Source organism: Syngnathoides biaculeatus, chromosome 22 (genome assembly GCF_019802595.1).
Source record: "Syngnathoides biaculeatus isolate LvHL_M chromosome 22, ASM1980259v1, whole genome shotgun sequence".
Lineage (NCBI taxonomy): Eukaryota > Metazoa > Chordata > Actinopteri > Syngnathiformes > Syngnathidae > Syngnathoides > Syngnathoides biaculeatus.
This window is the reverse complement of record NC_084661.1, coordinates 9,928,569-9,949,663: the sequence shown is the minus strand read 5'-3', so window position 1 is coordinate 9,949,663 and position 21,095 is coordinate 9,928,569. Positions and strand designations below refer to the sequence as shown.

At 41.3% G+C, this 21,095-nt stretch overlaps 1 long non-coding RNA gene across 1 annotated transcript in view; it reads left to right on the top strand.

Annotated features, from left to right (window-relative positions):
• LOC133495442 (uncharacterized) overlaps nucleotides 1-21,095 on the top strand; it is a 60,780-nt gene that overhangs the window by 25,230 nt on the left and 14,455 nt on the right. Inside the window, exon 3 of the long non-coding RNA XR_009793567.1 lies at nucleotides 15,612-15,751. This is a non-coding gene — a long non-coding RNA (uncharacterized LOC133495442). The remainder of the gene's footprint in view (nucleotides 1-15,611; nucleotides 15,752-21,095) is intronic.

Sequence of the window (21,095 nt, the reverse complement as noted above, 5' to 3'; positions counted from 1 at the left end):
AACCGCGACGTGATAGACATGTTTCAAAACAGCTAGTGTCATTTTTAAAGTATTGTTAATTACCTTTAAGTGCTACCGACAATGATACACTCTGCCTATTTTTGCTGCTCTTTTTCCACGTGAGGATGCCCCCAGTATTTAATAGGCAGTTCTTACACCCCCACAGCAGCCTCCCTGGAGGAACGTTCCGTGTGCAAGTTACTGAATGCTCAGTAACTGTGCTGTAAATAAAAAATGGTAAAGAAAGCCAGCCTCCATAGTTTTATCAGTTTATCACTTAGCACCGCAGGGCTCGGTTCCCACCTGAGCTTTACTCACGACTGACTTGAATAGGCTTGGTTCAATATCTCTCTAATTAGTCGCACGGAGGCTACGTCGCACCACCACCAAACGGATCTGAATTCCAATAGCGGGCAGCGGCTGATTGCGGTCTAAAGCAATCAAGATGTCCCCTTACTTGGACCTAGCTGGGCCCAGCGGCGTCGACAGTGCCATTTTTCTGGAATCAATTTGCTATTTTCAGGGGCTAAGATATCAAATGGAGTCAATTTGCAGTCAGGTAGTGAGTAAGGGTGAGCCAGTAATGAAATTGTTGTTTAATTCAAATGAAGCAAAGGCTCCTTTCTCTTATGTGTGAGTGTGGTAATGGGCTCAGCCTGACACTTATTGCGTGTATCGGTAATGCGTCTGGCTCCACACATCCACACTGCATCCCCAGTGAAATAAAAAGCCCATTTTATAGATTTAGGCTTTGTCTTGGGCCTTTCCTGCGATAATTCACTGGATAATGAAACGCTGCGAAGACCATTTTGAGTCAGTCAAATGAGACTACGGGAGCAGAACTGATCATGAATACATTTGCGGGCGTTCCTGGTGTTCTCCCTCATTCCGGAAAACCGTCTCGATAACACCATCCCTCCAACCATCGTCACCGCTTTGCCCCTTGCTGATCATGGTTGAATTCCCAACCTGCCTTCAGCAGATTAACATTGTCAAGCCCACGCCCATTAAGTGGCCCGTCTGTCCCCTGCTACTCATTACTCAGAGGCCACCGGTGACTTTGTCCTCGCGTCTTGAACAGAATGAAGCCATTTTGCAGTTCTGTGCAGCATCACATGATTGCAGACCCCGCTTTGGCTCCACCTTGGAGGCTGCTAATAAACTTTCGGTTGCTTCTTATTACCTTTTTAGGGACAGTTCACTGTTGTGTAATGGAAAAGTGACAAAAACATGCAATTTTGTACAAGTTCTGGAGATTAAATGCGCAAAGTAGTCTCCAAGGTAGACTTTTTAGATAAGCAATTGCTTTGACGTCCTAATCTGAAATATTTTAGAACACACTTTGGTTCTCATGGAGTACAGTAACAACATATAATGCACATTAGTGCATTTTGTGTATTAAAACAAAGGATCCACTGAATGTAAATTCCTCAATAAATTAAAGTTTCTCAAAAAATTGCCCATCCATCCATCCATCCATCCATCCATCCATCCATCCATCCATTCGCGTTTGACCTCATGAGGGTTGCACCTGAGCAAGAGCCTATCCCACCTTGGCTGGGTACACACTTGACTCCTTGCCATCCAGACCCACCACAACCATTCACTCTCAGTCATGCCAAAAGACCCTGTAGAGTGAATTGGGAGATTTATTTCTAAAGGCATTAGAAAGTTCAACGACAGAGACTCTGCACTTTGGTTTCACGACAGGTGCATATGCAATTATGAATATAGCCAACTATTACTGGAAAACACTCTTTATATACTGTACGTACTGAATTGCATGGCTTGCTGGTGCTGCCGCGACTGCCTGCCGGTCTGCTGAGTCTCAAACCCGGAAACACATATTTTTGTATGTAAACGCTGATGTTCAGTTTTGATTGACTGTTGACAGCGCTGTGACAACCTTATGGGATGTATTTCATCCAGCAGCTGCTTTAACCAGATGTATTTACGCTACATGTAGGAATGTAAACGTGAGAGGGAAGAGTTGATTTTTCGTGATTTTGAAGCATCATTTTATAGTACAATATTGTAATTTCATCTCTCAAATTTGACAGGATTGTTAATAATACTTCTTTGTGGTGTGTCAAATGTCGAAGACAATTGAGTCTTTAATCAACCTTTTAATAAACCTAAAAAGCATATTTTTGTTATGTGGGAGTATGTTGATGAAATACATTCACACACTGGGAACACATCCACCGTGATGCCCTCATCAGTTGAAGATGAATTCTAATATTTATTCTAAGATATTGTAATTATGTCTCACTTGCCCTCATGACACTCCTTGTCACCTTGCCTTAAAAATATAGAGAAAAATAAAAAAAAAAACTGACTGTGAAAATGCCTCAACATTGTGTAACACTCATTTGAGTTTGTTTTCTGGATAATCTGACATGGCCGGTGACGAAAGAAACCATATTTGAAAATCAATGAAATTGTCTGGCATGTTTGCGGTAGGACGAATAACTTACACACGTGGTACTTCTCTTCTTTGCTTTTAGGAGTGACTTCTATGTAGTTCTGCTGCAGCATCGTGTCCCCCTCCCCCAAAAGAATTTTCATATAGTCTCTCAATCCTATTGCTTGTGGGTCTGGAACATATCCCACCGCCACGATAACTGAAGGTTCCCGCTGTTCTCTGGGTTGTCGGAACAACACAGTGTACAGTACATACTCGCAGATCCATTGATCGCAATAGTCTGCAGTCAGTTAAGCCCTCGGGCCAAATGTACAAAAAGTTTCAAGCTTTGCGCTCCCCTATCACAGAGTAGTCGCTGTTAGCGCAAAGCAGTGTCACGCGAGGTGAATCTAGTCTGTCTCAGTCGGACAGAGAAGAGACGTAAGCCGTGCTCCGTTCTCGGGTCCTGCTTATTGAATCACAGCCTCATCAAGTACGTTTTTGTGGGGGTGAGCCAGGAAACATTCCAACTCGTTTTGTCTTGGGATGGGGGGGAACCAGGATGCGAGCATGAGACCATCACTTCAATAAACTCCCTCCCATTGTGTAATACAATAAGCATTTATCAGCTTGTTTTCTCGTATAATGGCCGTCTGTCGACTCACATCATCTCCTCCATACATCAGTCTCTCTGCCAGTGTTCTCGAATCAACCCCCCCATAGCCCCCTTGCAGCGAGAGGAAGACTTTAATGTGCACTCCAGGGGCAGGAATTTAATTTCTCTATTAGCGCACACAATAAAGGCAAACATTATCAAGAGTAATTCCTGACAGGAATGCAAAAAGGCAAGCTATCCATCCTGTTTATTATTAAATGTCTGTAGCTGTAAACTGGGTGCACGAAAAGAGATGCACAGTTCCTTTCTTCATCCATAATTTACTGTATAATTTGAATAAACCGGCTGAAGGCCCCTGAGATCACACGCAAAACCTACGAGAAGTCATTTTGGGGAACATCAAATGATTTCTTGGAATTTTTTAACATTTACTTTTGATTGGATATATGTCACTTAGTGTGGGTCTGGATGATTAATTAAGTTTATAGTTTAGGGCAGTTTCTGCATGTCCTTGCTTACATGCACTCCTGCACTAAAAACATGGTGGCAAACAGAGGAGGTTATTTACAAAAGTGTTGCTATCTTAGTGACTATTTTTTTGCGATTTTTACTAGCAAATAATTCCCACTAAGAAATAGACAACACGAACACAATAATTGTTTTTCCATTTGACAATAAAGCAGTCCGGTGGAAGCTAATGACAGTCAATCACACTTTTAATTTCTCACAGTTCATATTTATGTATGTGTACTTTTTTGACAAGAGATTTTTTTTCCCCCACTAATAGGGAGCACCTCATTTTCACATTTTCTACAAAGAACAACATTCATATATTTTTTTAAATTTAATTGGAAGTTAATGGTGGAATTGATAAGAATTTTAGGATGCCAATTTCATGATTCCATTACACTAATGTAAGAGCTTTATTATGCGTAAGTTGATTGGTCCTACCTGGAGTTAGGTGATGTAACTCAAAGGCCAAAATTGTTTGTCACTGTCTCGGACGCCACATTAGCGCAGCAACAGAGTTAACAGAATACTCCACAACTCAAAATGGTGATGCTAACAACGGAGAGGTATAGCGTTCGACAGCGTCATGTTGGAAAAGTTTGGATCCGACATACACTCCTTGCGTGTGACGTCAGTCCTACTTTGCGATGCAAGTGGAATCGATCAGTGAGATCGTCACGCAAGGAAGCAAATGATTCAGAGGAATGGAACTACTGGGAAAACGGGCTTTCGACTTCAAACGCAGGTGTCAGTCATTTGCTTATTTTTGATTTTTGTTTCAACAAAAATTGTAGATATCTTACTTTAAGGCTATATTGTTTAGCAGTAGTGTCAATTTGTAATGTACGTGAAAATACACACTGTGAAAACTCAATATATTATAGGCATCAAGTTGTAATTGGGCATTAAATCTGCAGTGTAAGTCCAGCCAATAAGATAGTGAGTGCAGCAAAAGTGTGTTTTGCGTCTGCTGGAGGGGTAGTTCGTAAAATGTGACAAAATGTCTTCTAGTATCCAGTCAGACTAGACAAGCAGAGGCGGGAAAGGTCCTCGGGGGGGTCATCTGCTTGCCTAAAAACTCCTCAGACATTGTCGAGAGTCAGTCTGCCTTGGATCCAAACATCGGATCTTGTTTAACGGGAGACGCATCCCTAACTCCCGCTGTCATTCCAGCCGGGGCCAGCAGGAGCACTCATTTTCCAAAGCATCATTAATCTTACTTTTCCACAGCCTGTCCTCCTACTCTCGCAGGGTGGTCTCCCTCGGGCACTCATTTAGCTCCCCTTGCTGTACAGAGCATGCACTCTCACACACTCAGTCCAATGCCCTCCATATGTACTTTACTCTCGCTCCGTATCTTCCCTCCTGCCAGTAGAGAGAGGGAGAGAGACGAAGCAGGGGTGAGATTTTGCGAGGTGCTAAGAATTTTTAATGAGTCAGCGCGATCAGACATGCAAATTGTTTTTTTTTTTTTTTAATGGCAAATTTTGGAGGTGGATCAGCAAAAATAAGTATGGAGCAGGGCCAACCCAAAAAGGCAGGTGGGGGTGGGGGAACAGGAAATTAATGTGAAAAAAAGAAATATATATTTAAAAAATAAAAAGATCCCATTATTTATTAAACAATCCATCATTTTATACATATAAGATGAAAGCGCTGTAGTCATTTAAGGATTATAATTTTGATCAGATGTACTGTATTTTGTTTTTCGCTGGGGTGAAGCAGGATGTGGCTCATCACCCCACCTTCTTGTCCACTTTCTTGCGAATCTCTAATCTATCATAATTTCTCGAGTATAATGCGTCCTGAAGTATAACGCGCACCGCCAGAGTTGACCTAAAAATCAGGAAAACCCTTCTACTAATGTTCAATGCGAACCACCAATTTGCTGCTACCCGTATGCTCAGAAAATTAGGAATTATTCGTATTTATATTTTATTAGGTTTGTACTTTATTGTTTTTCAAAAAACTGTCTGTACAACAATCAATAATAATAATCATTGTGCACGTGCTGATGTAGCCGTAATATAATCTCGTGACAGGCCACAGGACACGCTTGTCCTGGTCCCTGCAATTGTCAGAACAGAATCCCTCAACCAATTAAAGTAAATGCAAAATGCGATAAATAAAGGCATAACATTCTATGAATACTGTTGATAACACATATTACAGTCTGTATAATAATTGTGCATAAAACGTTTGTGCATAGTGCAGTTTATCCTCTACCTTTGGTGACTTGAATTTGTGAACAGTGATCCTATTTTGCTCCCACAGCATGTCATCCTCTGTGCCATCCATTGCGTTTGTGGGGAAACATTTTTTTGAATCCCAAGAGTTTTGGTTCCGCAGCGCAGCCTCTCGCCCACCTGACGCCAGAGCTTTCCTCTGGCGTCAGGTGTCTATCAAAACATCGTGAGCGCAAACTACGTATAAGCGACCGTAATGGGCACATTTTTAAAAAAGCGAGCATTTCAATTGTGTGTGCTCTCCCGTTTTTGTTTTTTTTTATGTGGCCATGACGCTTGTATTACGTAGTTTGAGCTCACGTTGTTTTTATACCCACCTGAAGCCATTGAGGCGAGCTATCGTTGTTTCGGAGAGCGGCTCTATTTCCGCGTTGGCGGCGTCATCGGCACGAGAGATGACACATTTGTTTTAAAAGCAGCTCCACAACTAGTCGACATTTTTTGTCTTGGTTTAAGTTAAAACAAACTCACGGGCAGTCCTTTCTGATCTTTGGTGCAGTAGCAACAAACATGCTATGCTAATGATCGCAAAATCCCAGCTCCCCGAGGAGGTCATAGAGTTCAGGTTGGGGGTGCACATTACCTTAATAAATATAAATGTGTAACATAAGACATCGAATATCATGTTGAAATGTATATGGATACTTTTTTTTTTTAAACCGCTCTGTGTACCTGTGTACGACTATACAATGTGATTGTATTATTTATTTTTCATCCATAACTAAATATGGAGGCCAGGGGTTGAGAGTTTGTATCTCCCTGGGGCCACTACTCCCCAAGAGGGGTTGCGTCAGGAAGGGCATCCGGCATAAAAACTGTGCCAAAGAAACATGAGCGTTCATCTGAGATGACACGCTGTGGCAACCCCTAACTGGACAAACCGAAAGAAACTTACTATCCATAACTAATTATAATGCGCTCTATTAACTTTTTGAAAATATTTTTGGAAAAAGTTGCCCATTATTTTGGAGAAATCAATCAAAAAATCAATATTCGGTCAATAATTGAATATTTGTGTAGGCAGAATTGTCTTGCAGTACCGTAGTCCTGCAGATGACAACAATTGACAGTATTGAAGTCCATGGCAGCATTACAGGAGCAGTGGCAGTTTGTTTTAAATTCTACATGTGACAGCAACTGCCCATATTCTTGTACAAAGAGGCACACAAGTTTTAAAGGAGTGGCAGGGATTTCGTGGCAAGGACTATCTGTGTCCTACGGGTGACGACAATCTCCCGTGCTGGATTCATGTCTCTGTCTTGTGGCCAGAAAAGCTAATCCCTTGGCTGTGACAGTTTCCTGCCTACAGGTGACAACGACGGCCCAATATTCTTCCGAAAAAGGTCCTCGAGCATGTTTAAATAAGCGGCCGTGCTGACTACTAAAGGAATCTTCTCGATTGATCGTAGGTCCGCATTAACTAACCCTGCATTAAGATAGTAAAATGCAAGTCTTGCAAAAAATAAAAATAAAAAAATAAATCATGCTGTACATGAAGGGTAAGTGTAATTGTATGATAATCAAGTTTGGGCAAGCATTTATTCCAAATGGTATGAACACCTGCTCTACGTTAGGGCAATTCTTCTTTGTTGGCAGGAGTAGTCAACCATGACACTTTTTCACACCGTCGGACTTTGGTCCATTACGCCACATTCCGCCACTCCTAGAACAAACTTTTATCACATTAATTGCCAGTGGAGACATTTTAGCTGGCAGACGGAAGTGAACTCTGAGGGGAAATAGCATATGTGCTTTCATTTTATTATAAAGCACTAATGGTGTGCTGTGTTTTCGATGTATAGGCTGCTCTCCTGATGGTTTCAGCACTTGGGTGCATCGGGGAAATGAGAGTGACCGCTGTTTTCCTGTCATGCACGTTTATAAAACTATTTTCACAAATGGAGTCATCACACCTTCAAATAGTCCAGCTTTTCTGTTGGTGTATTGTACCGAAAACAAGAGAGAGCGGGCGTCAATGTTGCCGTTGGGGAAAATGGAGAAAATGAATGCATGAATAAAGAGCGTGAAGAATAATCTGTCCCAATGAGCAAAGCCGCCTGTGCTCAGGTAGTGGTGCTGGTTTTGACTCGGATCATTACTCCCATGCTAATTATCCCAATGACTTCTGTGCCCTAGAGTAATGCTAGCAATAATACATGAGAAGCTATCTGATGGTTTAAATCCCCCACCCCCCATTTTTTTTTTTTTTTTGCTCTTCCAAGGCCATTTTGAAAGCTAATTAATGCACACGAACTGTTTGGTTTGCACTGAGCTGAGAAATGTGCTTTAATGGTCTCCTCAGGGCAGCAGAATCGGCTCCAGCTTCACAATAACTGTAATTATTAAATAAAGTGAAGGTCAGCAGGAGGGAGAGTCCGACTGCTGCTCAATGTGTCCAAGCTGGAAAAGGAGAAAAAAAAGAACACTCTTCACCACAGTCAGTTTATTGCTCTGAAGTTACCGTTATTCATAACTGATGGTTATTAATTGTTTTTTTCCTTCATTTTCTGTCTTTTTAAAACATATTATTATTGGTTTCATTGGTGCCAGCACCTGAGGTGGACGATCATTAAAAAGCCATTGGACTTCAAAAGGCTGCAAAGAGCTGCAGGCTATCGCACACTTTCAAAATGAGCGTGACTAATGCTGCTGAAAGCTTGTGACGACAGGATGGGAAAGGAGGAGACAATGACACAATTGGCTTTTTACAGAGTTTGAGTTTTTGCTGGGATCAGTCCCAAAACCTCCGCAACATCACTCCTAAAACCCCACTGACACATCTGGCAAACTCTTGGCCCTCACATCCTTGTAGCCAATGATGCCCAAGCTGTGTAGTTACTTTCAAACAAATAATGTTGTCATTTGATGTTCATCCTTCAATTCTAAAGAATGTACCTTCAAGATGAAACCACATTCTTTCAGAATCCAGTCATCAGATGTTAGGCACATTCAATTGCTAATTCGGATCGGCTCTGCTCGGTCACTTTGAGCGAAGCACAGAGTTAGGAAAATGGTGCTATTAGATTTTTGTTTTCATCTGCGACGGAGGGATCTTAGTTTTAGGTACAGGATATTCTTAACAGTTCTTAAACTTCGAAGTATATGAAGTTTTAGCACAGAGTGGAATTCAAAGGGTTCACGCAGAGAACCAGAACATTGTGGCACTGTTGTCTTGGAACAAGATATATTTCGAAAGGTTCTCATCACCCTGAGTGGAGGTATTTCCAGAGTAAAAAAGTCAAAGAGCCTCGAGGCCTAACAGCAGGTGATGTGCACAAACGAGAAGAATAATTGGTAAATAGTCCCGCGTAGGTTCTTCTAAGGAGCGGCGTCAGAATTGCGTGACAGCTGAGATGCGACAAAGGTGGTAAACTGAGGCGAGTTATTCACTGGCTTTTCATTTTTGTTTTTTTGTTTTTTTAAGGGAAGGGGGAGTTCGGAGGCTGGCACGACACATTCCACACGCTGCTCACATTGATTTTTGTCGTGTTCCTCGTCGCCATTCATTTTTTAAGCCCTCTTGTTTGCTCTGCGCCTCAGGGCCAGCACTTTAATAAACTTCGTGATGGTGTTCCTGCTCTTGTCGCCTTCCCCATGATTGAGATGAATAAATGAAGAGGGGGTGAGCTACCGCGGCATGTTCCTGGCGCTCCCATATCGCTTCCCCCAGCTGTATTTATTCCACTTCTGACAGGAAGTATAATCCTGAGTGACTAATAGACAGGTGAGGCTTCGGGAAAAGCCGACTGCGCATCACACTGGCAGCGAGGCGAGAATGAGGATGAAGAAATCATTCCTATCAGACTTTTTCCCTGTCCTGCTACTAAAATCTTTTCCTTAAATGTGTAATACTGCTACACAACAATAGCTCCTCCACTACCGCAGTACAAGAAGTGCAGCAAAGAGATCAGCATGCTCACTTTTGATTGACGCTGTCTGTGAATTCATCTTTTCCTGTCAGCTTGGATTTATCTCAACAGTTCATGTTTTATTCCGGCAAATGTTCCCGTTAGTTCCAACCCAGAGTTAGGGGCTCAAAGAGTGTTTCCAGCCACTATTAATGCTTTAAACAAAAGTTACGGTTTCAAAATTGGGGTTTTAAACAAGGGTAAGGGTTTCAGACTAGGGTTGGGCTTTAAAATACGGGCTGTAAAACAAGCATTACAGTTTGACCTCAGGATTAGACTTTCAAAGTAGCGATTCAATTGCAAGATAGGGATTCAAATTATGGTTTAAAGTGACACTAAATGTTTCAGTTTAGGCTGTTAAATTTGTCTTAGGTTTCACAAAAAAAGGACTACGGCAGGGGTCGGGAACCTATGGCTCGTGAGCCATACCTGGCTCTTTTGGTGGTTGCATATGGCTCGCGGAGCCCTCAAAACGGCATACTGTACATGTGATTTCTGTCGTGCAGATAAGGTTTGTCCTATTGGGGTTGCCGCAGTTAGGTGTGGGAGGCAACGCAAATGCCGCAGAGACAGTTTGGCCTAGTGCGGTTTGCCGCGTTTTGTGTGGTAGTCGAGTTTCACAGGCGCAGAGGGTCTAATGCCGATTGTGTCGGAACGACTAATTATGGAAACGCTTTTGACAAAGGTCCCTCAAAGAAAAAAATATGAGGAACACGAATGTACAGCCTTTGTGGAGATGCTATGTGTTTAAATTCACAGATGTGGAATATGCCAAAGCATTCGTACTTGATGTTGCAATAAACATTTTGCCAAGTTCGCATGAAGACAAGATAATCAAACAAATAAAAGACACGCCTTTGTCGGCAAGAACCGTTCACCATCGTAGCAGTATGATGGCAAATCAAATTTAATTATGTTCACGATGAATTTATGGAAGTCTCAATGCCTGCTTGAAGCTTAATCTGACAATGTATGAAATAAGACTCCAAAGCCATCAGCAAAACCGTGCAGCACTTGCTGTCGCATTCATGGTAAGAAGTACTTTTGTCATTATTGGTAAGCAACAGCGTAACAATGTTATTTAGAATAATTCAGACTTGTTCCTACATATCTGGGCAAATACTCCTGTACTCAGTTTTTAAAATACTAGATGGCTTTTTTGAAAAACATTTTAAAATATTTGGCCTTTATGGCTCTCTCAGTCGAAAAGGTTCCCGACCCCTGGAGTAGGGGTTTGGAATTGTAGTTTCAAGACATGTTTAGGGTTTCATATTGGGGTTTGATGCCAAGGTTCTTCTTCTTCTTCTTTTCCTTTCGGCTTGTCCCGTTAGGGGTCGCCACAGCGTGTCATCTTTTGCCATCTTAGCCTATCTCGTGCATCTTCCTCTCTAACCCCAACTGCCCTCATGTCTTCCCTCACCACATCCATAAACCTTCTCTTTGGTCTTCCTCTCGCTCTTTTGCCTGGCACCTCCATCCTCAGCACTCTTCTACCAATATACTCACTCTCTCGCCTCTGGACATGTCCAAACCATCGAAGTCTGCTCTCTCTAACCTTGTCTCCAAAACATCTAACTTTGGCTGTGCCTCTAATGACCTCATTTGTAATCCTATCCAACCTGGTCACTCCGAGCGAGAACCTCAACATCTTCATTTCTGCCACCTCCAGTTATGCTTCCTGTTGTTTCTTCAGTGCCACCGTCTCTAATCCGTACATCATGGCTGGCCTCACCACTGTTTTGTAAACTTTGCCCTTCATCCCAGCAGAGACTCTTCTGTCACATAACACACCAGAAACCTTCCGCCAACTATACCAACCTGCTTGGACCCGTTTCTTCACTTCCTTACCACACTCACCATTGCTCTGGATTGTTGACCGTAAATATTTGAAGTCGTCCACCCTCACTATCTCTTCTCCCTGTAGCCTCACTCTTCCCCGTCCACTTTTCTCATTCACGCACAGATATTCTGTTTTACTTCGGCTAATCTTCATTCCTCTCCTTTCCAGTGCATGTCTCCATCTTTCTAATTGCTCCTCTGCATGCTCCCTGCTTTCACTGCAAGGTTACTGTTATAAATACATGTTAGGGTTTCAAATTAGGGTTTCTAGCCAAGGCTAGAGGTGTATCTAAGGGTAAGGTTTCAAAGTAGACTTTCAAAATGGTGTTTGCATTTCAATTAACGTTACTTCAAAGAGTTTCTAAATTTCAGGCTGTAAGTAGTTTCAAAAGGTTAAGGTTTAAAAAGGGTTTTCCCGTAAAAATTGAAGTACGAGGAAAAAGAAAATCTGACCAAATTTGATTGCAGTCCTGTACTTTGTCCCTCACAAAAGTGAGTTCCGAATAATACACAGTACATCAGTAAAAGTTGAGCTTTAGTGAGGAGATCATCAAGTTTACCTTTAATTGACACTCTTGGTGAATTCAGCTCTTCTTGTCAGCTAATATTTACTCTGTCAGCCACGCAACGGTGTAACATCAAATATTAAAACATTCTTTTAGTTCTACTCCAGGTTTTGGGCTTCAAATATAGTTTCAAATTACCGCTAGGTTTTTAGGCAAAGATGAGTTTCAAAATAGGATTTCAAATGAACATTTTCAGATTAAAGTTTAAAGATAGGCTTTCGAGCCAGTCTTATGATTTCAAATGGTTTGAAACCATGGTTACAATCAAAGTACCGTGCAAAAAAAGGTTTTGAATTAAGGTTTCAATCCTTGTTTAGGTTTCAAGAATGTAGGATTAAGTAATGCTTTATACCAGGGGTTAGAGTTCAAACTTAAGGTTTTAAGGCAGAGTTGGGTTTGAAATTAGAATTTCAAGGCAAGATGCATCAAAGTAATACAAATAATTCGTGGTGTCTGTTTATCCACGCATGAACTTGTTTGTCCACACAAAAACGCATATTGTGTTTGAAGAAAATATTTTAAACCCCCCCCCCCCCCCGCACCCCCCACTGAGCACTACCTTAAGACTTAACTCCACAAAAATCAATCCCTGGGCCCTCATTATCAGCCTTGTTGGTCACTACCAGACAAAGGCTGCGCTTGCATGTGCACAACTCATTAGAAGTGACACTTCCATGTGGGGGCTGTTCTCCGATGCAGACATTTTTGACTTGTTATGGCAGCCGACAGCAAAGTGTATTTTTATCCAGCGTGCCGACCTGATGCATGTTAATACAAGTCAAAATATTTTCTCGTTTATTAAAAAAAAAACAAAAAGTCTGACTGCCAAGTTGCGATATTACAAGCGTTGTGGGTGCAGAAATGGAATTGATTCATTGCATGTGCCTGGGATGGTTATGACGTCATGCAAGAAGCCACATACTTATCATAACTTTGATTCTGAAATCAACATTTCACATTTTTTCCTCTGTCCTTCGTTATTCAATGACAAGCAGACTGATTCCCGTTCATGTTCTTCACTCTAAGATGCCACCAAAGCCGTGTCTAAATAGAAATCGGTGTCAGAGAAGTACATCATGGTGAAAAACTGAGAGACAAGCACTTTATGTTGGAGCTACGCTCCATTTATTAATGCTTTAAAATTAAAGTTAACATTTTTAAGGTACAGGTTTTTAAGTCAGGATTAGGGTGTTCCAGTTCCAATTTCCAATAAGCATTTCAAATATTAAGTTTTAAAATTGGGGCTTTAAAATAAGTTTGGAGTTAGGAAATCTAAATAGTGTTTCAAGCCAGAAAGAAGGTTTCACATTAGGGTTCTAGGGTTTTAAATTAGAGTATCAACAAGGTTTAGCACTTCAAGTGTGGTTTCCAATAATATTTTGGGCTTTCATTTTCAAGCAGGATATTCCCATCGTATCTCACCATGATCATATCCACATTGCCTCCATATTTTCCGAACTGCGTTTTAGAGGCTCTGTCAACTACTCTTTTGCCGTCACCTCTTCTTCTTGTGGTTGTTGTTAGATAAATGTCAGGCTCATTAATAACTTGACAAACTTGTAAATTTGCCATCCAACTTTCCACAGGCTACTGTTTAATTAAACCGCCGAACAGATGGCGCCTTTTGGAAAGCGTCTCCAATGGCGGCGTATGCATGAGGAGTCATTAAATTTGACTCTCGTGAACCCCGAGAGTCGCACATCCTTCTCCCTTCTTCTTCCTTTTCCTGCTCATGCTTTCGACCAGACTGATAATTGTCACCATGCCTGGTAAACACAGCGACGTGAATGCACGTGGACTCATTCCAGAAAATGAAGGGGAAGAGGAGAACCAATTTGTGCGCTTTAACGTGCCTTTTGGCTGTTGCGAGGGCTGTTGTTTTCCTATCAGTGGCGTCGCGATTCAGTCGTGTTTGCATTCGTAGCGGACTGGAGACGAAAGCACATTCCCGCTGATGTACCCGCCAAACATGCACACACGACAAAAGACATACTCAAAAAATTTTGTTTTCAAACTTTTTGCTTGATTGGGATATCCCAATTAAAAACGGGACAAAAGGAAGTTAAGTCTTTAAATAAACCATTACCGTAATTTCCGGCCTACAAGCCGTGACTTTTTTCACACGCTTTCTACCCTATGCTTTATGCGGTAGTCTGGCTAATTTGTGCATTTTTTTTCTCACGGCCGAAGGGGGCACTGGAGCGGAAAAGGTAAGAATGAGACAGGCGGAATATATGTGCCGAGGAAGTTACTTTTACCGGCCCCGCTAGCGCTGCGTTAGCGCTATGCTAGCGTGTTTCGGCTGTGTTACTGGGGTGTCTCAGTGTTATTTACCGGTAAGTTTTATTTTAACCGGCCTTGTTAGCGTTAGCGCGCTAGTGTTAAACTCTTTCTGTGTACCGTCTTTCTTTGTAAATATTTCGTGTTTCAATGTGGGCACTTACGGTTTTTACACAGCTGCGGCTCATGTATGTACCAAACGGTATTTCCTTTACAAATGTACTCTGTGAGGCTTGTAACCAGGTGCCGGGAATTACGGTAATGCTGAACACTAACCCTTAACTTTAAAGGGGCGCTGTTCAGCTGCTGTGGTCATTTTGAATGGATGTGGCAAAAGGAATCAAACATGCAGAGGGGATGATATATGATATTGTGTAAAGTCATATTAGGAGGCTCAACTTTAAAGTTGCATTATTGCTTATTGTGGATGATAATCATAAAAATAGTACACAAGTCAATTTAACTTCGTTGTTGGTGACATAATGTCACAATTGAACACGGCACCTGACGACAACGGGACGGTAGGAGGAAGCCCAGAACGGTTGGCACTGCCCCATTCACTTGAATCAAGTTACCCATGGAATCGTGTCGTCTCTGGTGAAAGTTTGCAAAACTATCCACCATAAAATGCGCACGCCAGAGTCTGGTGGTGCTGTCGATGTTCAGCTCAGCATCTGCGTGTGTCTTTAAAAAAATCAAACGATCGCTCATATATTTCCTCATTTTTTTTGGTTGCCTAAGAAAACGTCACCAAGTTGTTTTGTAAAGATGAAAAAAATTAATGCAGACTTTTGTTAAAATGCACAGGACAATCATGTCTTTTGTGGGCTATCCATCAACAAAAATGAATTTTGCAAAACTGTGGAAATTTTATCCTCATGTTGAAAACCAAAACACACATGCACAGAGAAACATTATTTTGTATTTGACTCAAGGACAAATTTTCCCATTCAAGCTGATTCAAAAAATATAATTCATTCCGTCTTACATTAGAGCAGAAGTAGGTTTTAAGCAATACAATTCACTGGATGCAGCTTCCCAAAGTACACATTACCTTCAAATAAGCAAGGCTGCATGCACAAAAAGGTTGTGAATAAAACAGTATATAAAAATTCAACAACATCGAAAGTCAGATAAAAACGCTTGCAAAATATTAAATTACCGCCTCGGCACACTTGCCAATAGCTGAGGAAAAGACTGTGTCAAAAGTGACATGCTGTTCCTGTTCCTGTTTATTTACAGGCCCCGTGTTCTTTCCGATGTGTAATTGCTCCGCCGCAGAGACAAAACAAAATGCTGTCGACATTGTTCAGGGGAGTGTCGGCGACGTCCAAGGGTGATTGATTCTCAACGAGCGTGTCATTACCAATGAGGAGACGCAGGTAAGCCGGCACCTTGTATTGGTGTTTCAATGTCCGCTTCGCCAACGTGCAATCACGGATGCTTACGTGACTTCCTGTACTTTAAATGAAATGGAGACCTTTTCAGCATCTTTTTAATGCTCTTGTAGCCATGAAAAACTGCCAAACTATCTATTATTGTAGCAGAAACACTTCAATATTCCGGTGACTTGAATTTTATTCATTGCTGTCACTTTACTGACACTACATAATATATTCCGACGAACACAGCTGCTCTCATACATACTAAACACGAGCCTCTTTGTGATCACAAACATTTGTTTACAGTTATCCAGTACATAGCATACAAGAAAAACCTTGGATAATGTGCCACATGCTGCGTCAGTCCTTCTATCTTATCAATATATAATGTGTTTCCGATAATGTAATAGCTGCTGTCACAATTACTCTTAACTTGAGACGCCTCATGATCACAAACATGCGATTGGTTACATTTACTCTGAACACAGTGTACAAAAACAGCCTTGGATAATGAGCCACATGCTGCTGCACAAGGACAACGGTAACTATGGCTTATCCAAGGTCTTCTGACTAACCGCAGCTGTTGTCAGAGTCACTCTAAACATGATGAGCCTCCTTGTGATTACAAATGCATTCTTTTTATTCAACGACATTTTTTAAAGTTGCTGAGCATAAAGAACAGGTGTCAAAGTAGTGGCCCGGGGGCCAGATTCAGCCTGCCACATCATTTCCTGTGACCCGTGAAAGCAAATCGTATGCGTCAACTTCATTTTTCTTTCAAAAATAGAGCATATTTGATCCGCCTGATCAGATTACCCAATAATTGGCAATTTTTTCTGATTGGGTGATCGGTTTTGATATCATAATTTTCTGATTCGACCCATGATGTCATTGATCGGTTCAGAGACAGACTCTATTTGTCTTGCACAGTATATCTGAATCCAAAAGCTAGTTTATGTTTATATAGTAGTGTTTATATAGTTGTTGTTTGTGTCTTTTGATGTAGTGCTGTAAATATCTGACTGCCAATTAAGTTGTTTAAAAAAAAAAAAAAAAAACCCTATCGGCTCCGTGGGAGAGAGAAGATGGCTGAGAGGCAACACGTAATGGTCGGCTCAGACTGCAAGACAAATTTGCTTTTTCATGTTTGCACAATGGCACACTACTACAATACAATTTTGTAGTCCGATACCGATACGTTCCGTTTTTATGATCTGCGGGCTCTATCTGGTCAACTCAAATCCGACCAAATACTGTTGTTTCCGGGGGTATGACAACACGAGGAGATCGTGCCAACTGTATTATAAAAAGAATATCGTGGAAAAAAACATGTTGGTGGTCACAACCACTCAGGACAGGAGAGTATGTGTGTCTAAGGCTTGCTTGAGGTATGTCCACGTACTTTGCAAGCTATCAACAATACGTTACATAGCTAGTACTACCTCTCATGGCTATTTGTAAACATGCCACCATTCTGTTCAGCACGAGCTGACCAGACCAGCGAATTCCAACCTTTTTGGAGCCAAGGCACATAATTTATAATTGAAAAATCTCACGGCACACCAACAAACAAAAATGTGACAAAAAGTGAATACATTAATTGCTGCATGTACTTACTCCCATCTAATGGAAGACCATTAATGTGTTCTGTCTGCCACGTTGCCTCAGTGGCATAAATAGATGAACATTATTGTAAACATATTTTTTTTGAACAGTTAAGTGCACAAGTTCATATCGGGTCACTTAAATTCACTCATTGTGATTGGATCGGTGGTTAGTTATTGTTTTATTGAACTCACTGATCGGCCCATAAACTGCTCGTGTAAAGCCTAGAAAATACTTGTACTCAGGTTGAGAGATTGGAACCATTTTGGTGTTACCAATCCCACTTTTACAAGAAATTACTAATAGTTTAGTATTATTTTCATAGGCTTCTGATTTCAAACTAGCTAACCATAATTTTTACGTGTACATGTAATTATATGAGGTAATAATTCATTTATATGGGTTTACAGTCATAATGGGTGCTTGAGCTGAGGGAAGTCATAAATACGTTGTGGGCTGTGACAAAAATGAGTTTGACGCCCCTTGCGTAAAGCGTGCAAGAATAATGAAGAACCACATGGTGCTCCACCATAATCGCATTGTTTTTCGGGGGTTACGATCAACACATTGTCCCATCTGCCTCGGTTTTCCGCTTTGGCAGTTGAAGTGTTTGTGTTTTTTGAGCTACCGGCTCCAAAATGGTTTTGTCCTGAACGCCATAAAAACGGAAGACGAAGCACGTCTCATAAAAACATCCGCTCGCAGCGATGGCTTTAGCTACTCTTAAAAGTCGCAAAGCTTTTGAGGTTTAAAATCGGTCACCTTCCTTCCACCGCGCCGCATCCGTCGCTTTTTCGCTTAAGCTCGGCAGGCCGAGACAAAGAGCGCGCAGGCCTTCATCATGACGGGATTGCGTCGCTCTATTTGGCGCGTAAGTAAGCGCGCAAGCCCGTCTTCATCCTCGCAAAGCCCCTCATTAGGAGCAGTCCGGATGGCAAGGCGGGGAGATGGCGGCCCTGGCGTCATCCTACTTTAATTGACACGTGGTGGAAGAAAAGCACGCTCCCTCGGATTGCACCTGAGCCCCGCACGGGGTGTCGTTATAATCACCTTGAATGTCACTTTACCACGTTATTAGCACGCAAGCTTCTAGAAATATCTGCGGTAATCTATAGAGGCTGATGTGGTGATGCCTGACTGGAAAACCATCTCACAACTCTCAACCGAATATTCTTCTTATTATTTCTTCAAAGTCACAGAAAAGTCGTCAAGCACAGGATCGTACAAGTAATTTTATTTTAATATTGTATGTATTTCATGGAATTTTACCAAAATGGGTCTTGAGACTTGGTGACAGAGTGTGTGATTCTTTATCCAACATTATTCCTGTAAGTTGTGATGCAAAGAATTGTTTGTGGTCACAAACCAGATTGGATTTAGTTTAAATGAAACAGAAAGTTCCCTGTGAATTTTCAGGATGTACCCAAAATGCACGGTAACCTTGACCGGTGCGCCGAATTTGACCTTCTCTGAACTTTTGAATACGTTCAACTACGATCGATGAATGGACCGTTATACATTTCCAGGCACATTCACTTCTATACCTTTATTTAACTTAATGTAAGTCTTTGTATATTGTGCTGTAACTTTCTGATGACACTCGGTGGCCTCTTCCTACTCGAAGCCTCAGGCTGTCAAGGTGCGGTTGATATTAGATCTTAAAATATCAGATTCACCATGGCTTTCTTCACCATGCCAAGAAATTTGCTGTAAAAATAGTCGATGATTCTTGATTTTTGGGTATTTTGATCGAATCATGCCGTAGACTTTTTATAAGGATACTAGGGAACACTTTTGAAATTGTGTGGGGAGCTTGACAGATAGTCCATTTCGTGCGACCCATCTGTGCAACTTCTCTCTTGGGAATTCTGGCAAAAGTCGCATTTGACATGCGTGGTAATTCCTCATCAAAGAGGATTTTCCTGACATGACGACGGCTCGTCACTCACAAGACTCACGTGAACCAGGAACACTGGAGTGCTTTCGGTAAATTTAAGTAGAGATTTCCGATGTGGGGAAAAAAAGAAATTAAAGCAAGAACTCTGTTGATTTGTTCAGTGATCTGACTGAACCATGTTGTGGGTGCGTCATTTTTTAGAGAAAGTATTGTTGATTTTTGAGAAAGTATTGTATATTATTGGACCAAGAACTCTTGATTATCTCAGAAGTGCAATGTAGCCAATACTTCGAAATTGGGTTCTTTATTCCTTGTAATTGTTGTTCACCTTCAATAATTTGACTAACCTTTATTAGATTTCTGTTTTTTTTTATACATTGGTAGTAAGAGCCTTATTGATTTTCAAGGCTATCGTGCAAAACACGGCTGATGTAGTGCTGTCAGGTCCAAAGATGGAACATTCTTTAATGAGACTCATCAGTGATCTACAGCTTCATCTTTTTCTTTTAGACCAGTGGTTTTCAAAACTTTTTGGGGTGCGCCCCTGTTTTTTGAGATCAACTTTTTCTCTGTGAGGGTTGAAACAATCCGCGTCCCACCTGTCAGGATGGTGTATCCCCCAGTTTTAGACATTGTAATTTAACAAGAAAAAAATTATCAAAACAAGTCAAACATTGGTACATGTCATAGTACTTCAGCGTAATAAGACTAATGATTTTTCCATGATATTTTACAGTAGTTATGGCAAGAAATCTGATCTTTAAAGATATTCAATGCGTCCGGCATATTTTTAATGCTACTCAAAGCCAGTAGGAGCAAGAGATCTATTTATTATAAATGATGTTCAACACCGGCCTGAGCAAGAAATCTACTCATTTTAAATGATGCACAGTTAAATATTGTTCCATGTCAGGGCTTACTGTACACGATAGAACAGATGATGTTCCAAATTCCACGGATCGGACAAAAAAAAAAAAAGTTTTTGAATGCTGATTTCTCACCGGCTTCTAAAAAAAGCTTTTGGCGCATTTTTCCAAGCCCCTTGAAGTCCTCCAAAAAAAATGCTTGACAGCGCCACTCTGCATGTTTATTCGGCTTTTCTATTTATTTATTTCTTCTATTTGGCGATTGAGGCCATCTGTCTCTCATATGCTGTTTGCGCTCTCTCTGCTTTTGAATCCTTCACTGTATAAAAGCACATCGCCATCTGCCAGAAGTAATTTTTTTTTTTTAAAGTGATGGGGTATACTTGCCATTAGATTTGACGGAATGTAGCATTCATATGTATTATTTTTCGCAATGGGCAATGAATCGATTTTATCAATGAACGCAAGTTTATTTTTCAGCACGATTACTTTTCTTATCAGCGTCCATCATTCAAAGCGCATCCCTGCTGACTTGTAATGGTCACAACAACAACATGGCTGCTGACTCCTCCAGCAATTATTTTTGTAAAAAGGCGTCCTTTTTTTCCCCCCACCAAGAAACAGACAACATGAACTGAATCATTTCACAATGCTCGCCGTTTGACACAAAGGAGCCCAGCGGAAGGCAATCACGGAATCAATTACGCTGAGCATTTAAGAAGACATGGTGTCCATTTGGTCTTTGCAAGAGCAGTGATGCTTCTTCCAAGCCACAAATATTTTTCAGCTTGGAAGCAAAACTCAAAGTTCCCTGTGAATTGTACATGAGAAAAGACCACAAGCAACCGGAGGGGGTTTGCAGTTCACCAGCAGACATAACGACCACCCAAGCCATGCCGTTTGATGGATCACGTTATGCTTTTAAATGGTTGATCATTTAAAATGTTAATACATTAAATGATGACGTCCAGATGAT